The sequence below is a fragment of the Equus asinus genome, chromosome 3 (assembly GCF_041296235.1).
Source record: "Equus asinus isolate D_3611 breed Donkey chromosome 3, EquAss-T2T_v2, whole genome shotgun sequence".
Taxonomy (NCBI): Eukaryota; Metazoa; Chordata; class Mammalia; order Perissodactyla; family Equidae; genus Equus; species Equus asinus.
The window spans coordinates 144,079,574-144,098,795 of record NC_091792.1 but is presented as its reverse complement, the minus strand read 5'-3'; the positions used below and the strand labels follow the sequence as shown (position 1 = coordinate 144,098,795).

At 39.4% G+C, this 19,222-nt stretch overlaps 1 long non-coding RNA gene across 1 annotated transcript; it reads right to left on the bottom strand.

The window, feature by feature from the left end:
- Positions 1-3,828: 3,828 nt before the first annotated feature.
- Positions 3,829-18,070, bottom strand: LOC139044888 (uncharacterized). The gene is made up of 3 exons (XR_011502297.1): positions 17,932-18,070; positions 6,110-6,198; positions 3,829-4,007 (listed from the first exon to the last, which is right to left on the bottom strand). It is a non-coding gene; the product is annotated as an uncharacterized lncRNA (long non-coding RNA).
- Between the last annotated feature and the right edge of the window lie 1,152 nt (positions 18,071-19,222).

The following is a 19,222-nucleotide window of genomic DNA, read 5'->3' as shown; positions in this document are numbered from 1 at the left end:
ACCACTTGTTGAAATGGAAGATTCACAAGATCCCTGGGGCATTGCAGGAGAGAATGTTTCCCTGAAGAGTTGCCTGATCCACGTTGGACTTGTGAATGAGAAATACACTTATTTTGTTAAGCTACTGAAATTTGGGGCTTACTTGGTTGCTACATCATAGATTAGTCTATTCTCACTAATATGTGCTCTTTCTGGACCACCAGTTATATTTATGCCAGACATTATCCCTCTATCCTCTATGTCTCTTACCCTCTTTAATGGTTTCAATCACTTTCCTCTCTGGGATGCAGTCTAGATAATTTATTTGGATCCATTTTTCAATTCACTAACATTCTTGTCTGTTGTCTTTAATTTGTTGTTTAATTTACCCATTGTGTGTTTAATTTTAATTAATTTATTTTTCATGTCTGGGAGTATAATTTAGGTCTTTCCAAACCTACTTAGTTGCTCTTTATTGTCTCTTTTCTCTGCTTATATTTTAAAGCTTTTCTTTTATTTCTTTAAATATAACAAATTTGTGTATTTTATACTCTGCACCTGACATTGCAATCACTGAAGAATTTCAGTTCTGATATTGCCATCTCTCTATTCCTGCTGGCTGTCACTTTTGTGTTTTCTTCTGTGTTTTGTGATTTTTGGCTGTGATCTGCTCATTTTCCTTGGCACTTCATCTGTGAGAATTTCATGAGGGTTAGGTTGTAGCTGGATTCCTCCAAACTACATTTGTATTTGTTTATGCTATTTGGCAACATTACCAAGCCAGGATCACTTTACTTCACTTTGGGATTTTTTTTGACCAAAAAGAAAGCATGCATTTGAATTGTATACTTCTATAATGATTGTGTAATGGTAGCAAATTCTCAAATGAAATTTTTCCTCTCTTCAATTGGCATAGAATCAATAAATACAATTAATTGATAAATGCAATTTTTCTTGTATCTCTTTTACCTTGAGTATGTAGTAGTCCTTGAGGGCTGAGCCTTATGGAGTTTGTCTTCACAGGCTCCATCCTTGGGCAGATCCTAGATTTTCAGTCCAGTCCCCTGCACGTTTCACAGCATCAAAGCAGAAGCTCGGGAACCCCAGGGTTTATCAGAAACCTCTACATATAATCTGATTTTGGTATCCTCCTATCTTTCAAGCTTCCTGTTTTCACTTTTTCGTTGGCATCTATGAATTACTTCCTTTTGTGCCCACTCAGCAATGTTTTTTAGAAGATTGAGTATACATGTTTTATCTACCATTTTATCTGCTTCAGTCAAGAGGCTTGTTTAGAATTATCTAGCCTACCATACTATTAGAAATAGAAGTCGTTTTAGGCCTCTAGAACTGTACTCATGCACATATACCTCTACCAGTTAAGTTGCACACTTACTAAAATTACAGGTGTCTGTTACCAAACTTGCTTACTAAAGATTTTTTTTAGTATAACCGATTAATTTCTAGAAATAGTATCCTGTTTAAATAATTTAGTAAGAGAGCTTTTGTTTGTCATGAAATAATGATGGCAAGTTTCAATAAATAGGAGTCATTTAATAAAACAGCATTAAATTAAACCTGGGAAAAACAACAGTAAAAAATTTGTAAGAATCTAGAAGAATTCTGTACTCAGATTACTTTGCAACTTCTTGCTCCACTTTAAAGAAACCAAAATGAAAATTAATGTTGCATTATAAGTATGATTTTTGTAAGAAAGATGGCAGGGAAGCCAACAGAGAGAACTTCCCTTTAAGAGAAAGCATTGACATCACGTCAAAGATTAGTAGATGAAAATATTTTAGGTATATGTTTAATTTTTTATTCCTTAATCTAACACATCTTTTCGGTAAACCAGTCCTAACTGTGGAAGAAAAGAGGGCTGCTAGTAATCTTAAACCCATATATATATATTTAATTAACACATTTAGTACTAGACTATGTGTAGAGCAAAGTTTTTCGGAGGTGTTTGTTTTTTTCCAATTTTTTTGAGGTATAATTAATAAGTAAAATTGTCATATACTTCAAGCGTACCAAGTGATGATTTGATATATGTATACATTGTGAAATGACTCTCCAATCAAGTTAATTAACACATCCATCATGCAGGTGTTCTTTTGGTAATAGTTTTGCATATAGAAGGATTACATCTCAGAATTGTCCAGCAACAATTGTTTTTCAAGGGAATATTTCTATTATTTTGATGTGAGGAAGGTCTTCAACCCCACTAGTAATGAAATATGAAAATTAAAACAATTGTTAAATACATTTTCACAAATTTTTCTGTCAAAATTTAAGGAATGATAACATCTAGTTTTGATGAGCAGGCAGGAAAAAGTCATTTTTATTTTTTTCCAGCTTTATTGAGGTGTAATTGACAAACAAAAATTGTATATATTTAAGGTGGACCAGAAATTCAAGAAATACAAGAAATGCAAATTAAAATGAAAAATGGTATGCAACCTCCCAAATTATCAAAAAACAGAAATAAAGATAAATCTCAGTGCCAGCAAGGTTGCAATAAGAGGAACAAGCTCATATATTGCTAGTGGCACTGTAAAATAGTATAGTCCTTTTTGGAAAGTAACGGGTCCATATGATCTAAAGCTTAAAAAAATTTTTATGTTTGACTCACTAATTCCTTTTTCTAAATAAGGAAAAAAGTTTACATGTGAAGATGATCATCAGAGCTTTATCTGCAAGATTAAAAACTATAAACCACCTAAACTTCCAGTAATAAAATTATTACACAGAATATAGTAATCCATATTAGTAGATATTATAGAGCCATTAAAATGATGTTTTAAATAATTTATAATAATGTATAAGAATTCTATTTTTCTTAGGTTGATTTATTAGAAACAGAATCTGAGACGAAGGCTTGTAAGCAGGTAGTATCTTTAGGATGGGACTCCATGGAGCAAGCTTGCCGAACACAGAGGCGTGAAACAGGGAGAACCAAATCAAGCACGTGTTTCTATGTTGTCCATGGCTGATTGGAACTCAGGCCTACGAGGACCTTCGAAGGTGGTCTCATAAAATACATCTCAGAACCATCTTCCTCAGGAATGGAGGGAGGAAACATTATCCGCTGGCTCCTGTCTTTCATTGGTTAAGGGTAGCCTCATGTACACAACTCCAGGTTGTGCATAGAGTTGCCATGGGTGTCACTCTCTGTGGAATGAGGGGGCTCTTCAGGCTAGAAGCAAAAGTCCTCGTAAGCCATTCTCCAACTGTTCTTCCGTGAAGCCCATCAAGACCTACAGAGAACTAGCCACTCCTGCAGTACTTGGAGTGAGTGGAGAGACTGAGGGCATTATGCAGTGATACACAAGCTGTGCTCATTATAGTGTTACAAGGTTGGGAGAGAAATATAAGATCTAAGATACGTGCTCAATAGGATCTCAATTAATTTGTATATTCAATAATTTATTGAGTGCACAAGAGGTCCCAGGTTCTGTGAAATCAAAGAATGGGACAAAACTCTTTTCCTTTTGGAAGCATACTTTCTAGGGTAGAAGGAGGGTTTTGGAGTGGGGATGGGGTAACAGAAAATAAACAAGTAAATAAGCAAAATAATTAAAGGTTGTGATTAGGTCTGGGCCGGAAACAAACAGGTGTAAAACAAATTGACAATACAACAATGCTTAGAAAAAAGATGAGGTAAAAATACATCAAAACATTATTAATGGTGGTCTCTAACTAGTAAAATGTATTCCATAACATCTCTGTTTTTTCCAAAAAGTTTCCAAATTTCCTATAAAGGATGTAGATTTCTCTCAATAAGCAGAAAAACCACAGTAAAATTATTATTAAAAATTATTAAGAGAAAATGAAGTCATTCCTTATTACCTGGGTGGCTCCCGGAAATGATTTCATATCCCATTCTGTACTGGTCTTCCTTCCACATGGCTTTGGGCTTTGGATTCCCCTCGCCCCAACTTGTTTTTCTCAGCCTTTCAGAAATTTCATATAGAGGCAACAGATGTGTAGGTCCGTGTGAGTGGATGTGTGTGAATGAAGAGAAAATCCTGAAAACAAGGACATTTCCAAAGTTGCAATGACCTTAACAAGAACTTGGTGAGCCAGTGCTCCTGAAATATAACTTACCCCATTCACTACTTGTTAACAAGGCCAGCGGTCCATGAAGTTGATTCTTTTTTGGGTTTTGGTGTCTGAGTGTTTAAATTAATGGTTTGAGAGTAAAGTCTATTAGTGTATGCAGCATAGCCAGCATTTGTTGAAATTCAGAATGAACTATGGATAGACTTAGGTTTTCAGTTTTCAAGGTGCCCACTTAGCACTGCGATTGGCAAGTCAACATTGCTTTCATGTTCCCCATTACAAGGTGTCACCAGAAACACAAATCTATAAGGGACTCTGTCCTTTACCATCTGCTTGATACTCAGGGTCTCCAAATGGCCCCAAAAGGTGCTGGCTGTTTGCAGCGCTCGGACTTTTGAATTGCATTAAGTAACAGTCTGAATTTTCCATTTGGCTGACCTCTAAAGAATGGCAGAGGAGACCAATGCAGACATCAAGTGCCCAGCAAAGGAACCTTCCGGGACAATTCTTGCTCCCGTCCCGGATGCCAGTGTGACCAATTCAGCAATTGTGTCTTTCCCCAAGATAAAATGAATATTGTGTCAGTGAAGCTAGAATCATAGAGTGATGATCTGAGAATCAGCGAGAAGGAAGACGCTGACCTTGGAGAGGTTTAAGAATGCCTTACGAATGGCTATCCGGAACATAATTAAAGGCATTTTAACATCATAAGCCCTGAAGAATGCGAACCATCACCACTGCACACTGGGGAGTAAAAGATATTGCTTTTATAGCTGCAGAGCTTATGGTCAGAAGTGATATGAAATATTAGAAATGTGACAGTTTTATAATAATTTTATTCTTGCTCATTGTGATAATTTTCATTTGCAGCTTTCTACCTTTGAATATCTTGAATTGCATTAAGCCTTTCTCACTCCGTCCTTGTCCTGTAATATTAGAAGCTGCACTTTTAATCTGAGGAATTACAGTCAACGTTATAGGCACAAGCAAACAGATAATGGTGTTTATGATGCCTGTTATTTGAAGAATTAAAAGTTTTGAGTGAATTTGTCTCCCAGTTAATAAAAGCAAAAGAGCCCTGAGTGAAATATCGCCTCTTGTTGCTTTTTATAGTGTCGCTATCTCTTCTTATATCCTGTTCCCTCTCTCAGCTGCTTTTTATTTTGGATATGGGAGAGGGAGGCAGAATCCTTTCTGTCAAATAACTTATTCTGCTCTGTGGTTTTCTTTTTTCTCTTGTCTATATTCTTCTTCCAAAAACCATATGTATTCTTTTTACTGAATAATCCAAGTTAGAATTAGCACTAGAGATCACCTAGTTTAAATATTTCCATTTCTCAGACAAGGAAACATAAAATCACAGAGCTCAATAGCAGAACTAGGACTATAGTCTTTGTCCTCTGATACCAGAAAAACAACAGCTAATGTTCACTGAGCCTTTGCTAGGGGACCGGCAAACCTCTAAGCACTTCACATGCATTCACTCTTTTGTGTGTGTGTGTTCCAATAAAACTTTATTTGTAAGTACAAGTGGTGAGCCAGATCTGGGCAGTGGGGTGTAGTTCTCAAATCTCTAACTTTTTTAAGCCCCAGAGTGTCTATACGAGATAGGTCCTGCTATTATTGTCACCCCCATTTTACGAAGAGTAAACTGGGGCACAGAATGGCTAGGTAACTCATCCAAAGTCATATACCTCTGAGCGCCTCCATCTGAGTAAACCAGGCTATTTGACCCGACCTACACACTCTCCTGTACACGAGTGTCTGAAGATCTGCACTTCATTCTTTCCTTTCCAGTCATCTCGTGGGGTACTTTCTTGGAGGAAAAATGTCTGGGTTGGCGTGCAAAACTATACACACATGTATGTGCTATGGGCTTATTTTGATGATGGTTTTTTAACTTGTTCTCTTTCTATGGCTGACAATGCTATTTGGCACCATGCTTGGTCTTTTGAGGGGGATGTAAAAGAAGCAGTTGATGTGGTTCTTGCCTTTGAAAAGGTTAAAATTTAGTTGTGGAGTCAGAGAAATTAAAATAAAATCAGATGCAAATTTACTGAGTACTTACAACATGGGTGAGATGGTCCAAAATCTTCTTCACTTTATGGCTGAGTTAGGATCCACAAGGCCGTTCATTACCTTATTTGCTCAAAATTCCTAGGATAATCAACAAGCAATCTCTGTCAGCATATTTATGTAATTTTATAAAAGAACTGTTACTATTGGACAGTTTTGATTTTTTTAACCCTCAAACATTTTTCTCAAATATCCTTGCATTTTCATTTTTTCCTGTTTTATCAAAAGTAAGTTGATAACATGATACTGCTTCAGACATGCAATTAATTAATGAAAGACTTGATCATCATATCTCCGGGGACCGTACCCAACCATCTGTTGATGGCTGGCAGATTGCTTCACTTTTGTCCCAAAGTGAAAACCTTTGTTACTACGAAAGTTTATAAATTGAATGTTCGTAAGCGAGGGGATTTCTGGATTATACATTACAGGTGACAAAAAGACTACAAAAATATTCAAAACAGAAATGTCATATTCAAGGAATGGAGACTCCAGTTAAGAAGACAAGGCATAATCACATTTCTAAGATCACTCCTGATTATTCTATGAATTCATGAAAGGGTTAGATTACTTCCTCATAAGTGTCGTCATTTACGGTCTGTCAATGGGTGAGGTGGCAAACGAATGGCATAGATGTGTGCCATGTGATCAAAGGGGAAGAACTGCCTGCATAGGTGTCAGGCAGAAGAATGTGTTTGAGCTGAACCCTAAAAGATGGGTAAGATTTAGAAAGATGGGTAGGGGCGAGGGAACAGATTGCCCCTTCCATTTCAGTGTTGAAACCAGTTATCAAATGGATCATAGCCAGAGCAGACTTGGACTTCTCTTCCACTGACACTACCCATGTCTTTTGTACTAGCTGCTAAAGAAGCAGTTGCTAATGTGATTGATCAGATCAAAGTACTCCTTGGAGCCACACCAGTTGTTACAGGTACTATTACAGTCCTTAACGGTGGGAATGGCATCTGTCACTCTCCCTTGTGTTTTCTCTCCATATAGTAAGCAGATGTGGGGCCTGCCGTCCTAGACAACCATGGTTACTTATTTTCCAATGTCTCTGAGCACGTGACTTTGTAGGTGACTCAGACCAGGGCACACTTTCCATATTTACTCCTCATTCATTTTCTTTTCTCTCTTCTCTATTTGCTTAGGTCTCCAGACAAATGCAAACTTGTTTCAGTTCTGCCGTGTAACAGAGTAAAATGGTAAAAGCAACTTGTGCTGCTATTAATTTAGTGGTTCTTTAATTTTAAACATCCTGCCCCTATATTTTGCATGTATCTCTCTTGGGGACCTTATAGGAAGATAAGAATATTTATTAGGGTAAGATGTGAGATTGTATAAGTCCTTGGCCATTAAACATTTACCTAATGTCTCTAACATTAGTCTAAGTGTTTATCCGGAAGACTTATCCTTAAAGTCTATCATTTGATTATCTTTGTTATACTAGTTGCTAGCCAGTCCTGGTGGCCTAGTGCTTAAGATTCAGCCCTCTCACCATATCTGCCCAGGTTTGTTGCCCAATCAGGAAGCCACACCACCTGTCTGTCGGTTGTCATACTGTGGTGGCTGCGTGTTGCTGTGATGCTGAAAGCTGTGCCACTGATATTTCAAACACCAGAAGGGTCATCCATGGTGGGCAGGTTTCAGCAGAGCTTCCAGACTAAGACAGACTAAGGACGGCACAAAAAGACCAGGCAAGATTCAGTTCTGCTGTACACAGTGTGGCTAGGAACTGGAATTGACTAGACGGCACTAACAACGGTAATATCAGTAGGTATAAATCTATCAGGGAACCTGATTAGAGCAGTTTGTGGTAGTATTAAAATAGTTATTTTTTCTTTACATTAGGTGTGTGGTATACTTGATAGTTTACTTGTTAAAGGATCGAGATGCAATGCTTTAATAGCTCTGCCCTGTCAAGTCACTGGTCTCATGCTGGTCAGCATGGTAATGCCATGTTGATTTTTCTGACATCTAACCATTGCATAACTTGGCCTATGTGATCTCTGTTTTAAAGGAATCCTCTTTTAGGCCAACTTCACAGTTACTTGCAAGAACTAAATTTTATAACTTAAAGTTGCAAAAGTAGATGCCAACCAAGGAGCATCTGGACCAATGTTTCTCAAATTATGGTGTGTGGCCCAGTCTACCTGCATCAGAACCACCTGGGGCACATGTTAAATCTGCAGATTCATTTACTTTAGCCCAGATCTACTCAATACCCATTTTGGGATAAAATACAAGAATCTATATTTTTAACATGCTCCTTAGGCGATTATTATGACTATGCCAGTTTGAGAACAAATGATTCTAGGCTATGTTTATGTTGAGTTTATGCATCTAGAAGTATAGATGTAGCCAAGACATGAGATCTTGAGCTATTGGCTAAACCATGGACCTGACTCCACCCTTGAGCCATGCTCCATGATGAGGAATCTGTCTCGTCTCATTGGACAACTCTTTCAATAAGTTTCTTCACTGCTTCCATAGTAGCTTCTACCTTATCTGCAATCTGACCATTTGCTTGAGGGTGATGGGATGTGATGGTGACAGTTTTAATAAAGTCTCCAAACATTAGTTCCTTTAACTCAGCAGATTTAAAGGCGAGCCCAAAGTGGAATGTGTAGCAATTTATGCATGGCAAATAACTGCCAGAGTGCGCGACTCCTGCAGCAAATATTTAAGCAAATTAGAACTTTGAAACTTTTTGATAAGTCCTGGAATGGCCCTGGTGAATCAATCTAAATTCTTGACCAATGTCTCATTTCCCAAGACATGGTTAGTTTATTTGACAGGAAAATGCTAGATATATTTTAGGTTTTCGTTGTGTTTTCTGTGACCATTATCACAATCGATCTGAAGCCATAGCTAAAAGCTAAGCCAACACTTTATGTAGTTTGGCCAAGATAATAAGATGTCTGCTTTCTGTAATGTTGATTCTTGAGCATATTGAAAATTGATTCACAGTGCCTTCTATCATCAGCTTTATTTTTATTCCTACTAAAATGCAGTGCTTTGGAAGGTAACAAGCAGATGACCAGCGATTTTCAGAAACCAGGTTTTATTAAGTGATATAAAGAGTATTAAGCACTCAACACAGATTCTGGTGAATTGAATTAAATAGTAGTTCCAACAATTTTTTCAACAATTAATTAGCCCTACTCTATTTCCTTTCTAATACAAGAGGACAACTCAACAAGAAGTCAGGATATAAATAAGCACATTTAGAGAAGAATTTCAGCACTAACCTGCCCACATGAAAATTGCAGAAAGTGAATAAGAGTTCCTAAAAAGATTACTGTCTAACAGCACTGCCAGCCTATTTCTTCCTTTTCTGCAGAGCCCACGGCTCAAAGCCAACAGAGGCTGAAAATGTCAGTTCCTTGTTTGCTTGGCCTCCCACGTTGTTCAGGCATCAGCAAGTGTTTCAATCCTGACCAATGGGACCTGAGACCAAAATTGATAAGGACATCTGCCAAAGAGTTTCTACCCTGAAGAAAGAGAAAGACAAACAGGGAACACATCTTTCCCCACTTTTCTTGCTTTACATATTTTTTGTGTGAGGGTATAATGCTTGATGCTATGGCAGCTATCTTCAGACCCTGAGGGTAAGATCAAGAGCATCACAGAGAAGCTGACCCAGAGCCCTGATATTACTGAGCTGCTGGAAGAACCATGGAACCACTCAGATTCCTTTTTATGTGGGACAAAACTTTATTTCGAGACGTCTTAGTTTCTGGTTATTCTGTCTCTTGAAACCAAAAGTATCATGGCTCATATAACTTTATAACAGCTACACTTTCATTTTAGAATGCAAGCTCCATGAAGACAGGGATGAATTCTAGTTCACTTTAAATTACAGTCATGTGTTGCTTAAGGCCAGGAATACATTCTGAGAAATGCATTGTTAGGTGATTTGTCATTGTGTGAACATCATAGTGCGTACTTATGCAAAACTAGATAGCCTACTACACATCTAAGCTATATGGTATTAATCTTGTGGGACCACTGTTGTATATGCACACCTGTCGCTGACTGAAACGTCGTTGTGTGTAATATGACTGTGCAGTGACTTCAACACAATGGGAGTTTATTCTCTCTTACACAAAGTCTGAGCTGCTATAATGGCAGTGTGATGTTTCATGTGAACAGGCTCCTTTTTTCTTGTTGCTCTGTGATCCCTAAGATGTTGGCCTCATCCATAAGATCTAAGATGACTCCCTACCATGTCTACATTCCAGCCAGCAGGAAGGTGGAAAGGGAAGAGGAGAGAGGGGCCTTTCTCTTTAAAGATACCATCCAGAAACTGGATGCATCACTTGGCTTATTATCCCACTGTTCAGAACTTAATCTACTGGTTACAGGTTCAAGGATAGATGAGAAACGAAGTCTTTACTCTGTATAGTCATGTGTCCAGCTTAAAATTCCACTATTATGTTTGAAAGAAAAAGTAGAAATTGGGGAATAAACAACAGTTTCTTCCATAGCATCACTGATGGGAATAATAGGTGTAAATAGATTTGAAAATATAAAAAATGTCAATGAGTACTTGATTTACGCCAGCCACTCCACTAAGCTCTTTTACAAAATTATCTCACTCACTCTTCACAATAATCTTACAATATAGATAGCATTTTTATCCCCATTTTGCAGGAGTGGACAGTGAAACTCAGAGTTTGAGCAAGTTGCCCAAGGCCATGCATTGAATAATTGATAAGACTTGTATTTACATCAAGGTTTGTGCCCCTGAGGTTTAATCCTTTAAGATCTCTCTGGCTCACTAGCACCTGTCCCTGCCCCGAGCGTCTCATCCTAATCTTACGTCTGTGTTATGTTTACTTCCTCTTCAAATCTTGCTTATGAATTCCAAGAGTTTATATTTTTTTTTACTAGTTACGTCTTGTTCCAATTTTCTCCTTCTCCTGATCTTTATTCTCTAATCTGTGTCTTTATAGCACCAACCTCAAAATGATACGCATCTCTTTCCTTGATTATTCCCCAGTGCCAGTTACTAAGGCATTGCCTCACCGCTCGAAACTGATCCTTCTCTATTCCTCTGTGATGCTGGCACTGGAGCTCGGCGATCACCTTTCTTTTTCTTTTTTTTTTTTTTAAAGATTTTATTTTTTTTCCTTTTTCTCCCCAAAGCCCCCCGGTACATAGTTGTATATTCTTCGTTGTGGGTCCTTCTAGTTGTGGCATGTGGGACGCTGCCTCAGCGTGGTTTGATGAGCAGTGCCATGTCCGCGCCCAGGATTCGATCCAACAAAACACTGGGCTGCCTGCAGCGGAGCGCACAAACTTAACCACTGGACAACAGGGCCAGCCCCCAGAGATCAGCTTTCTGCTTTGCCCTCTGCTCTCTGTTAAATCCTGCCAACAGGAAGTGCTGGAGGGAGACGGTAGGCAAGGCTGGAGGGGAGAAGGGAATTGCAACTTCCTGTTTTCTTCCTGTTTGCTTTATTCCACTTCTGGTTCCTGTCAGTATTACTCAGAGTGCACTTCTTCACCCCAGCTGAATGTATGTTGATGTTTTTCCAACACTGGCAGAACCAACTCCATCATGTACCCTCAGAGACACCAGCTCCAGCCAAGCCACACTCCCTCCTGGAAAGTCTGAGTTTCAGCCTCTATGGTTCTTTGTTCTGCTTTAACGATTCCAATCTTTTCTTTTATTTTTCCAGGCCTAGGGTGGTAGCTACTTGGTGCAATTGATACCTCCATAATATTTTAAAGTTGTTAGGTTACACTAAGTTATTTTTGGTTTAACTTTTTTTCTTCTCAATTATCCATTGGCTTAGTTTTATTTTTTGGGGTAGATCTGTGTTTCTGTTTTCAGAGAAATCAAGAAAATTCATGGACAATCTTTGATTGAGAGCATGATCCCATTTCTACACCTCTGTCTGCTCCTCGCAGAGGTGGGCACAGTCTGGGGAGCATGGTGGGAACATGATAAGCGTGTGGAGATGAACGGTTCCCCTGTGTACATTCCTCGTGGCCCAGAAGCTGACTTGGTTCTTATTGACTGAGTTGCTATAGTTCTCATGCTCTAATAAACTTAGAAGCACTTCAAATCTGAACACACCTTTGTTCTCCAATAGCTCTCTGAAGAAGAAAACTCTGGGTGATTCTGCCCACTCAACAGAGAGGAAAACTGAGGTGAAGCAAGGATATTGGCTGAGCTTTCCAATTAGACTGCAGCAGGGCCAAGAAACAATCTGCCTCTTGCACTGCTTTCTCCTAAAGCTCTAGACAAGAGAGGACAAAAATGACCTTTAAGAGCAAGGTTGTTTCTCCTTTCTGTCCTTTCTCACTGGCAAGTAGAGCCCTTCATTTTCCTGGCTTGCTAGTTTGGCACTTTCCACGGGCATAAAATTCACTTCAGAGAAGGAAAATAAAAGTAAGATCAAAGGCTCATATGATTTCACTTCTCAGAGTGAAAGAAAACCACTTCTAGCAGCCTACTCCCCAGAAGTTATCCAAATCACCCTGTCTCTGTTGTCCATGGTGAGTTGGAAGCAGAGAACACTTAGGATTTCCGTCTGCAGTTGTACCAGGGATGGCCTTGGCAGCCAAGATAAATAACCACTTGGAGGCACTGAGAGATGAGAGCAAGCCATGGGACTCTCACCAGGACGATGGGAGCTGCACGCCTAGGTCCTTGCAAGTTGTGGAGAATCAGAGCCCTATATTTATTTGGTGTAAAGTACTTCTTTGGATATTGGTAGCCAAACGGCTATGTCTGACCCTTTCACCAGATGTTCTTTTGATGATGTCCAGCACTGTGCATACCATGGCTCGATAATTGACTGATTGCGTCTTCAAGACTCGTAGTTTTTATTTTTATTTTATTTTTTGATAATAGCAAGTCTTACTTCAAGCAGGGCTGGTTGATATGATAAGTTGCTTTGAAGATTGAGTGATATTTAATATTTTGAGTGACTGCCTCTTGTTGCAGCGACTGGGCTCTCCAAGGACATGCTATACGTGTTTAAAATGGGATGTCTGGGGCTGCCACAGCATAATCGACTGTGAAATAAGCCTGTTGGAAAGGACAATTACTCCTGGGCTTCAAATGCAAGTCAAGTCTCCTGTGGCAATAAGAGGGAGGGTCCTGTTTGGTTCTAGTCAGGAGGGAGAATGACTGTTGCTTTACTGCTTGGCATAGTCTGGTTCCTACATTATAAACTTACTATCCAGTGTTACAGAGATGTAGGTACCGCCCAGATGATCAACGAGCAATGGCTCATAGTGAGAGACTGTTGCAAACAATCCATCCATCCATCCTAACGTTAATTAATTTTCCAAAAAAACAGTAATTGAAAACCTACTATGTACCATATACACATAGGTATTGGAACTAAGAGATCCATAATATACTCCTTAAGCACGCAGTTAAGTAGAAAAGGAGAGAGAGCCTGGCCTGATGGTGGTTAAGTTTGAATGCTCTGCTTTGGCAGCCCAGGGTTTGCTGGTTCAGATCCTGGATGTGGATCTACACACTTCTCATCAAGCCATGCTGTGTCAGCATCCCACATAGCAGAACTAGAAGGACTTACAACTAGAATATACAACTATATACTGGGGCTTTGGGGAGAAAAAAAAAGAGGAAGATTGGTGACAGATGTTAGCTCAGGGCCAAACTTCCTCACCAAAAAGTATACCTTTAAAAAAAAAGAAAGGAAAAGGAGAGACAGAGGGAGAGCACTAACATTTATTTAAACTATACTATATGCCAGAAATTATATATCTTACTAGTCCCCTCAACCGTCTTACAAAATAAGTATCATGTCCATTTTACAGAAGATGAAACTGAGGGTTACAGCTGTTAAGTAGCTAGCAGAAGGTCACATAGCTGGTAAGCAGCAGCACTGGGACTCAGCTCAGGTTGAGTACATATGTCCTTGTCACCCTAATGGGGAGTTGGAGAGGAGCTTAGTTGGGATGTAGCTGTGAAATGACGGAGACTTTGTTCTCTCGCGGTGGCAGATCTTGAAGACCTCACTACTGATGTGGCCATCTTTATTTCTTTCTGTTAATGGAGAAACTTTTTTCTTTTCCTAAATTAATCAGGGATTCTAAAAGCTGCTCAGGAGGTTTTAGTGAAAGGTACATAGAGAAGTCACATCAAATTAGATGCACAATTACAATGACAGTTCGCCAATACTCAAACCCGAGGCACCATATTGAACAAACCCCACAGAAATTTAAGCCAATGCTTGACCTAAAACTGAAGCTGATATTTGAAATGCCAAATGAATTCAGGAAATCCTGTGGATGGCTCCAGGATTCAGCAAGCCGTAGCGTAAGATGACAACTGTAGGCAGTCCTTCTGAGCTGAGGGAAGCTTTTTCCTTATCAGAATTTCATTGTTCCCTACTGATAAATGCCCTTATCAGTCAGAAAGCGGTTTTCTTAAACACACACACACACGCGCACACACACACACACACACCAAAGCAGGAAAGATATATTTTTTAAAAAGACTTTTGTCACCAATAAATCTCTGATTAATATTTGGTTCACATTATAAAATAAATCTTTTCATTTGTTTATGTTGGGGGTCTCTGTTTTCAGACTCTGTTTACTTCATCCTGCGTATAGCCACCAGGTAAAATTTCTCAAACCATCCCTGTTACACCCACACTTTAATACTATAGTAGGTTTTCTGAATACTGTGTTTTGAGTCACTCGAATCATTATCTTCCTTCTAGTCGGAGAGGTTAAAAAGCTGAAAACAACTTTTAAACTACATTTCCTGGAATTCTTTATGGCTAGGGCTCTGGATTTGAATTATGCTTTACCAACGAGTGATTTTGTGCTATATTTAGAAGGTGCCATCTTTCTGCCCTCCTCAGACAAGGGAAAGGATAGGTAGGTGTTTCTGCCGCAGCATTCCATTGTCCACCATTGGCTTCCTGGGCACTTTGGAGCCAATCCTGGTGGATGAGCAGAGGCAGGGCAGCTTCCTAATTCTGGCTTAGCTCCAGCAGTCTCAGATATAGTAGTTCTCCTGGTGGATAAGTTCTATATTGATCTGGGAGACGTTTCTGGAGGTCCAACCCAGAACCCACTTGGCCAGCAGCTCCAAGAATCCTGTAAGCTCCCAATTCCCTGTGTTAAATCCCTTCCTGATTAAAACACCTAGGGTGGTTTCTATTTCTAGATTGAACCCCAAATGAGATTGAAGTCTGGAAAGGCAAATTGGAATGACTTGCTTGGGACCACTGTGCCTAGAGTTAATTTTTTGTGTTAACTTCAAATTTGCCATCTTCTAATTTTCACATGATTTCCTACTTCCGTGCTTTTGCTCGTTTAATTTTCTCTACATGGAATGTCCTTTTATTCTTTCTTCAGCCTCAGTTCAGATGGTTTCCTCTCACAGAGTTAGGGGGGAAGTGAGATATTTGTATGTTCGGTAAATTCATTCTTTGGGGTTTGATTAGACAGTGGTCCACAGATACGGAGATGGAAGATAGCCCCTGCTTTGAGGGGGTTTTCAGTCTAGTGTGGAAGATAGGCAAGTAAATATATAAACACAGAGACACACAGTTACACTAACATATTTATATATATATCTCAGAATTTGCTACAGTGTTGGTGCCAATAAATGTCTGCTAATGTGTTTTGATATGACTTATGTGGGTGAAATGATATATAGTGAAATTCACATGGCAGTACTTGATGTGTGACAGAAACACCGTCAGTTCCACTTTATGGATTCAAAGTCCACATTTCATTTCACCAGCACTGGTATAATGATTTGCCTACTGCTTTGATCCCCGAAAGTCGCTATGATTTCTTGTGGAAAGAGAATATTCTGATTCTTTCCTTTCTACATAAAATTCGATATTCCTTGAATTAATTTCTTTCAGAAGACATCCCATGAAGCTTCATTTGAATATTTTTAATGTACCTGGTTAATTCTGGGATTAGAGTTTCCTCCCCCAGTTAAGAAAGAAAAAATGTTAATAAGTTGGGATTATTGCTTACTATCTCTGTTTAGTGAATTTAAGTGTATATTCACGAAAGGTTAAAATTGAAGTTTTATTAAAACAAAAAAAACAAAAAGGAAACCGACAAAGGGAGAATTTTTTTTAAGTCCCCAACTCATCTTCCTAGGAACATGGCTATCTGCCAGACTGAGACACTATCGGACACACATAAAATTCAGAATGACTTACAGTCTAATTTCTTTAGGGCTTCCACCTGTGCTCAGTTAACGAACTGCAGAACTTGAAACCTGCTTTCTTTGAATCACTTTCTTTGGTTTTTGCTGGGTAACTGACTCTTTGCCTGGCAAACGGAATGCCCAGGCAGTATCAATTATACGTGGCAACTGCCTCCCCTGCCCCCAGTTGTACCAATTTAACTCTTCCTTCCCTCCTAACAATACTCATTTATTCTCTGGTCACTCTTTTCTTTAGTTCTTTCCACTTGACATACCCCCTTGGGACCACCAGATGGCTCCAGATTAATTTTTAGACTTATCAAACTCGTCCCATCTTATTCCATCTACTGATGGTTTTATTCTCTGGATTCTTGATTTTGCCCTCTTGCCAAGACATCTCAAACTTAAACTGGTCATTGTTCTTCTGTTTAGCAAGATACCAGAACAGTCCAAATCTGAGTAGTTCCTTTGTTGCGTCCCTTGGAGTGATGGGTTGAGTCCTAATCCCTGTTACCTGCTAGACTTATTTGGAAAATACATTTTGTGCAGATGTAATTGGGTTAAGATGAGGTCATATTCGATTAGGGTGGGCCCTAATCGAATATGACTAGTGTCCTTATAAGAAGAGAAAATAGAAACATAGGGAGAATGCCATATGAAGACAGAGACACACAGACACAGAGGGAAGATGATTACGTGAAGATGGAGACAAAGATTAATGTTGCTGTGAGCCAAAGAATATCTGGGGCTACCACAAGTTCGAAGAGACAAGGAAGGAATTCCCTAGAGTCTTTAGAGGGAGGATGATCTTGCCAATACCTTGATTTTGGACTTCCAGCCCCTGGAACTGCAAGAGAATAAATTTCTTTTTCCTTAAGCCACCCAGTTTGTGGCAGTTTGTTACAGCAGCCCTAGGAAACTAATTTAGAAACTCAAACAAGATGTGGCCCAGTTGGCCTTGTGGTTGGGCGCTGAGCATCAAGAAAAGCAGAAACCATCTGTTCCAGCTCTCTGTTTGGAAATACTTCCTTGTATTTTAATACCACATTGAAGTTCACAGAACAGTTTCCACATGTATTATCCTCACAATTCTATGAGTTTAGTATGACCGACTGAATTTTACAGATGAGGTAACTCAGGCTAGATATTGAATGGCTTGATCAAAGTGACACAGCAAGTGGGTGGTGGAGTCCAGCTCATTCTTAGTTCTTTTGACTAAAAGCCTAGGGCGCTTTCCACTACCCCATCCTGCCTACATTGTGTAGTGAAAAGTCCCTTGAACATATCTCATTTCAATTCTCACAATTGCCTGTATTTACACTGCTGGACAGGTGAACTCAGGACTGAAAGTAAGAACTTGAGCTTAATCAGATCAGTTAAAATAAACATATGCCAGGTGATTGACCTTGCTAAGATAGAAGATGACTTGAATGCTGTCTACCTCTCTCCATCTCCACTGCTACCACCCTAGTCCAAGTCCTCATCATTTCTCAACAAGGCTGTGGCACCAGCCTCCTGTTGGCCTGCTCCTACCCTTACCCATAATAGTGTTCTCAAAGCAGCCAGAATGAGCATTTAAACATATAAATCACACACCACCAATACCTCAAATAATTGTGCACAAAAGAAAGGATACTCACCTTGAACTACAAGGTCCTGCCAAATCCTTCGACTTCATCTCACGTCCCTCTTATCCCTTGGTCACTCTTTTCCAGTCTCACCAGTCTTCTTTTTTCCGTTGAACATGTCAAGACCATCCGCACTACAGCCTTCTCTCTAGCTCTTTCCTATGACTAAGCATTTAAGTCTCAAGTCAGTTCCTCTTTAGAGAGGCCTTCCCTGAATAGTCTACCTAAAATAGTAGTCCCCACCCCAGTCTGGCTCTATCCTTCTACTTTGTTTTATTTTCATCACAGAAATTGTTACTCTTTTAAATGATCTTGTTTACTAACTTATTTCCTTATTTATTGTCCATCTCCCTTACAACTCTGTAAGATTCATGATTGCCAAAACTTGTCAATCTTTTTCTATGCTGCATTTCCAGAACATAAAGGAGTGCCTGATAGATAGTAAACACTCAGAAAAGATTTGTTGAATGAACATTGTTACTAAATGTAATAAGCGATAATAGCTAAGATTTACAGAGCTTGCTGTGCATCAGATGCTCATGTAATCCTTACATGAACGATCTTGTTCACAGCAACCCAGTGGGTTAGAAATGATTCTTAACCCTTCTGTTAAAGATGAGAGCCTGAGGCTGAGATTAAAGGACATGCTCAAGGTCTCACAGCTTGTGAGTGTCAGAGGCAGGACTCGAACCCAAGTGTGTGAATGACAAGCATGTTCTCTTGCACGAACGCTCATTGCTGAGATTGTGTACAAACTGGAGTTGCTTCTTTCACGGCAGGCAATGACCATTTCAGAAAGCAAATGTTAGGTATTTAGGCAATGATTTTTTCTTTTTTATGGGAATTTGCTAGCTCGGGACTCAGATCCAGGGCCACAGTTTAGTGCATGGAGTCAGGAAAATGCCCTCATCCTTGGCAGTTCCATCGGTTTTAGGGCTCCATTCTAATATCATTTACTTTGGTGCTTTATGGCCTGGGGGGACAAGATCCAGACAAATCAATAGATCCTCTGACAGGAGAGGATTCTTAGAAACAAAGAGGGTCATGGTGGCGCGTTGCTCAGTGCTTCCCCTCCTCCTCATATGCTCCCATTAATTTCCACTCCTGCGTTAGCAAAGCTGGCTGGGGCACAGGCTCCATTTAGCAAAACGATGAAACACAAACGTTTATTGAGACTGTGCTTCGAATCAACAGGGTTTTCCTTAGATTGAGTTGCCGCCAATTATCCTCCATGCAATTATGGCGATCCCAGAAGCAAGCAGATGGGGAAGAGTTTTGTTTTCAAATGGAGGAGAAACCAATA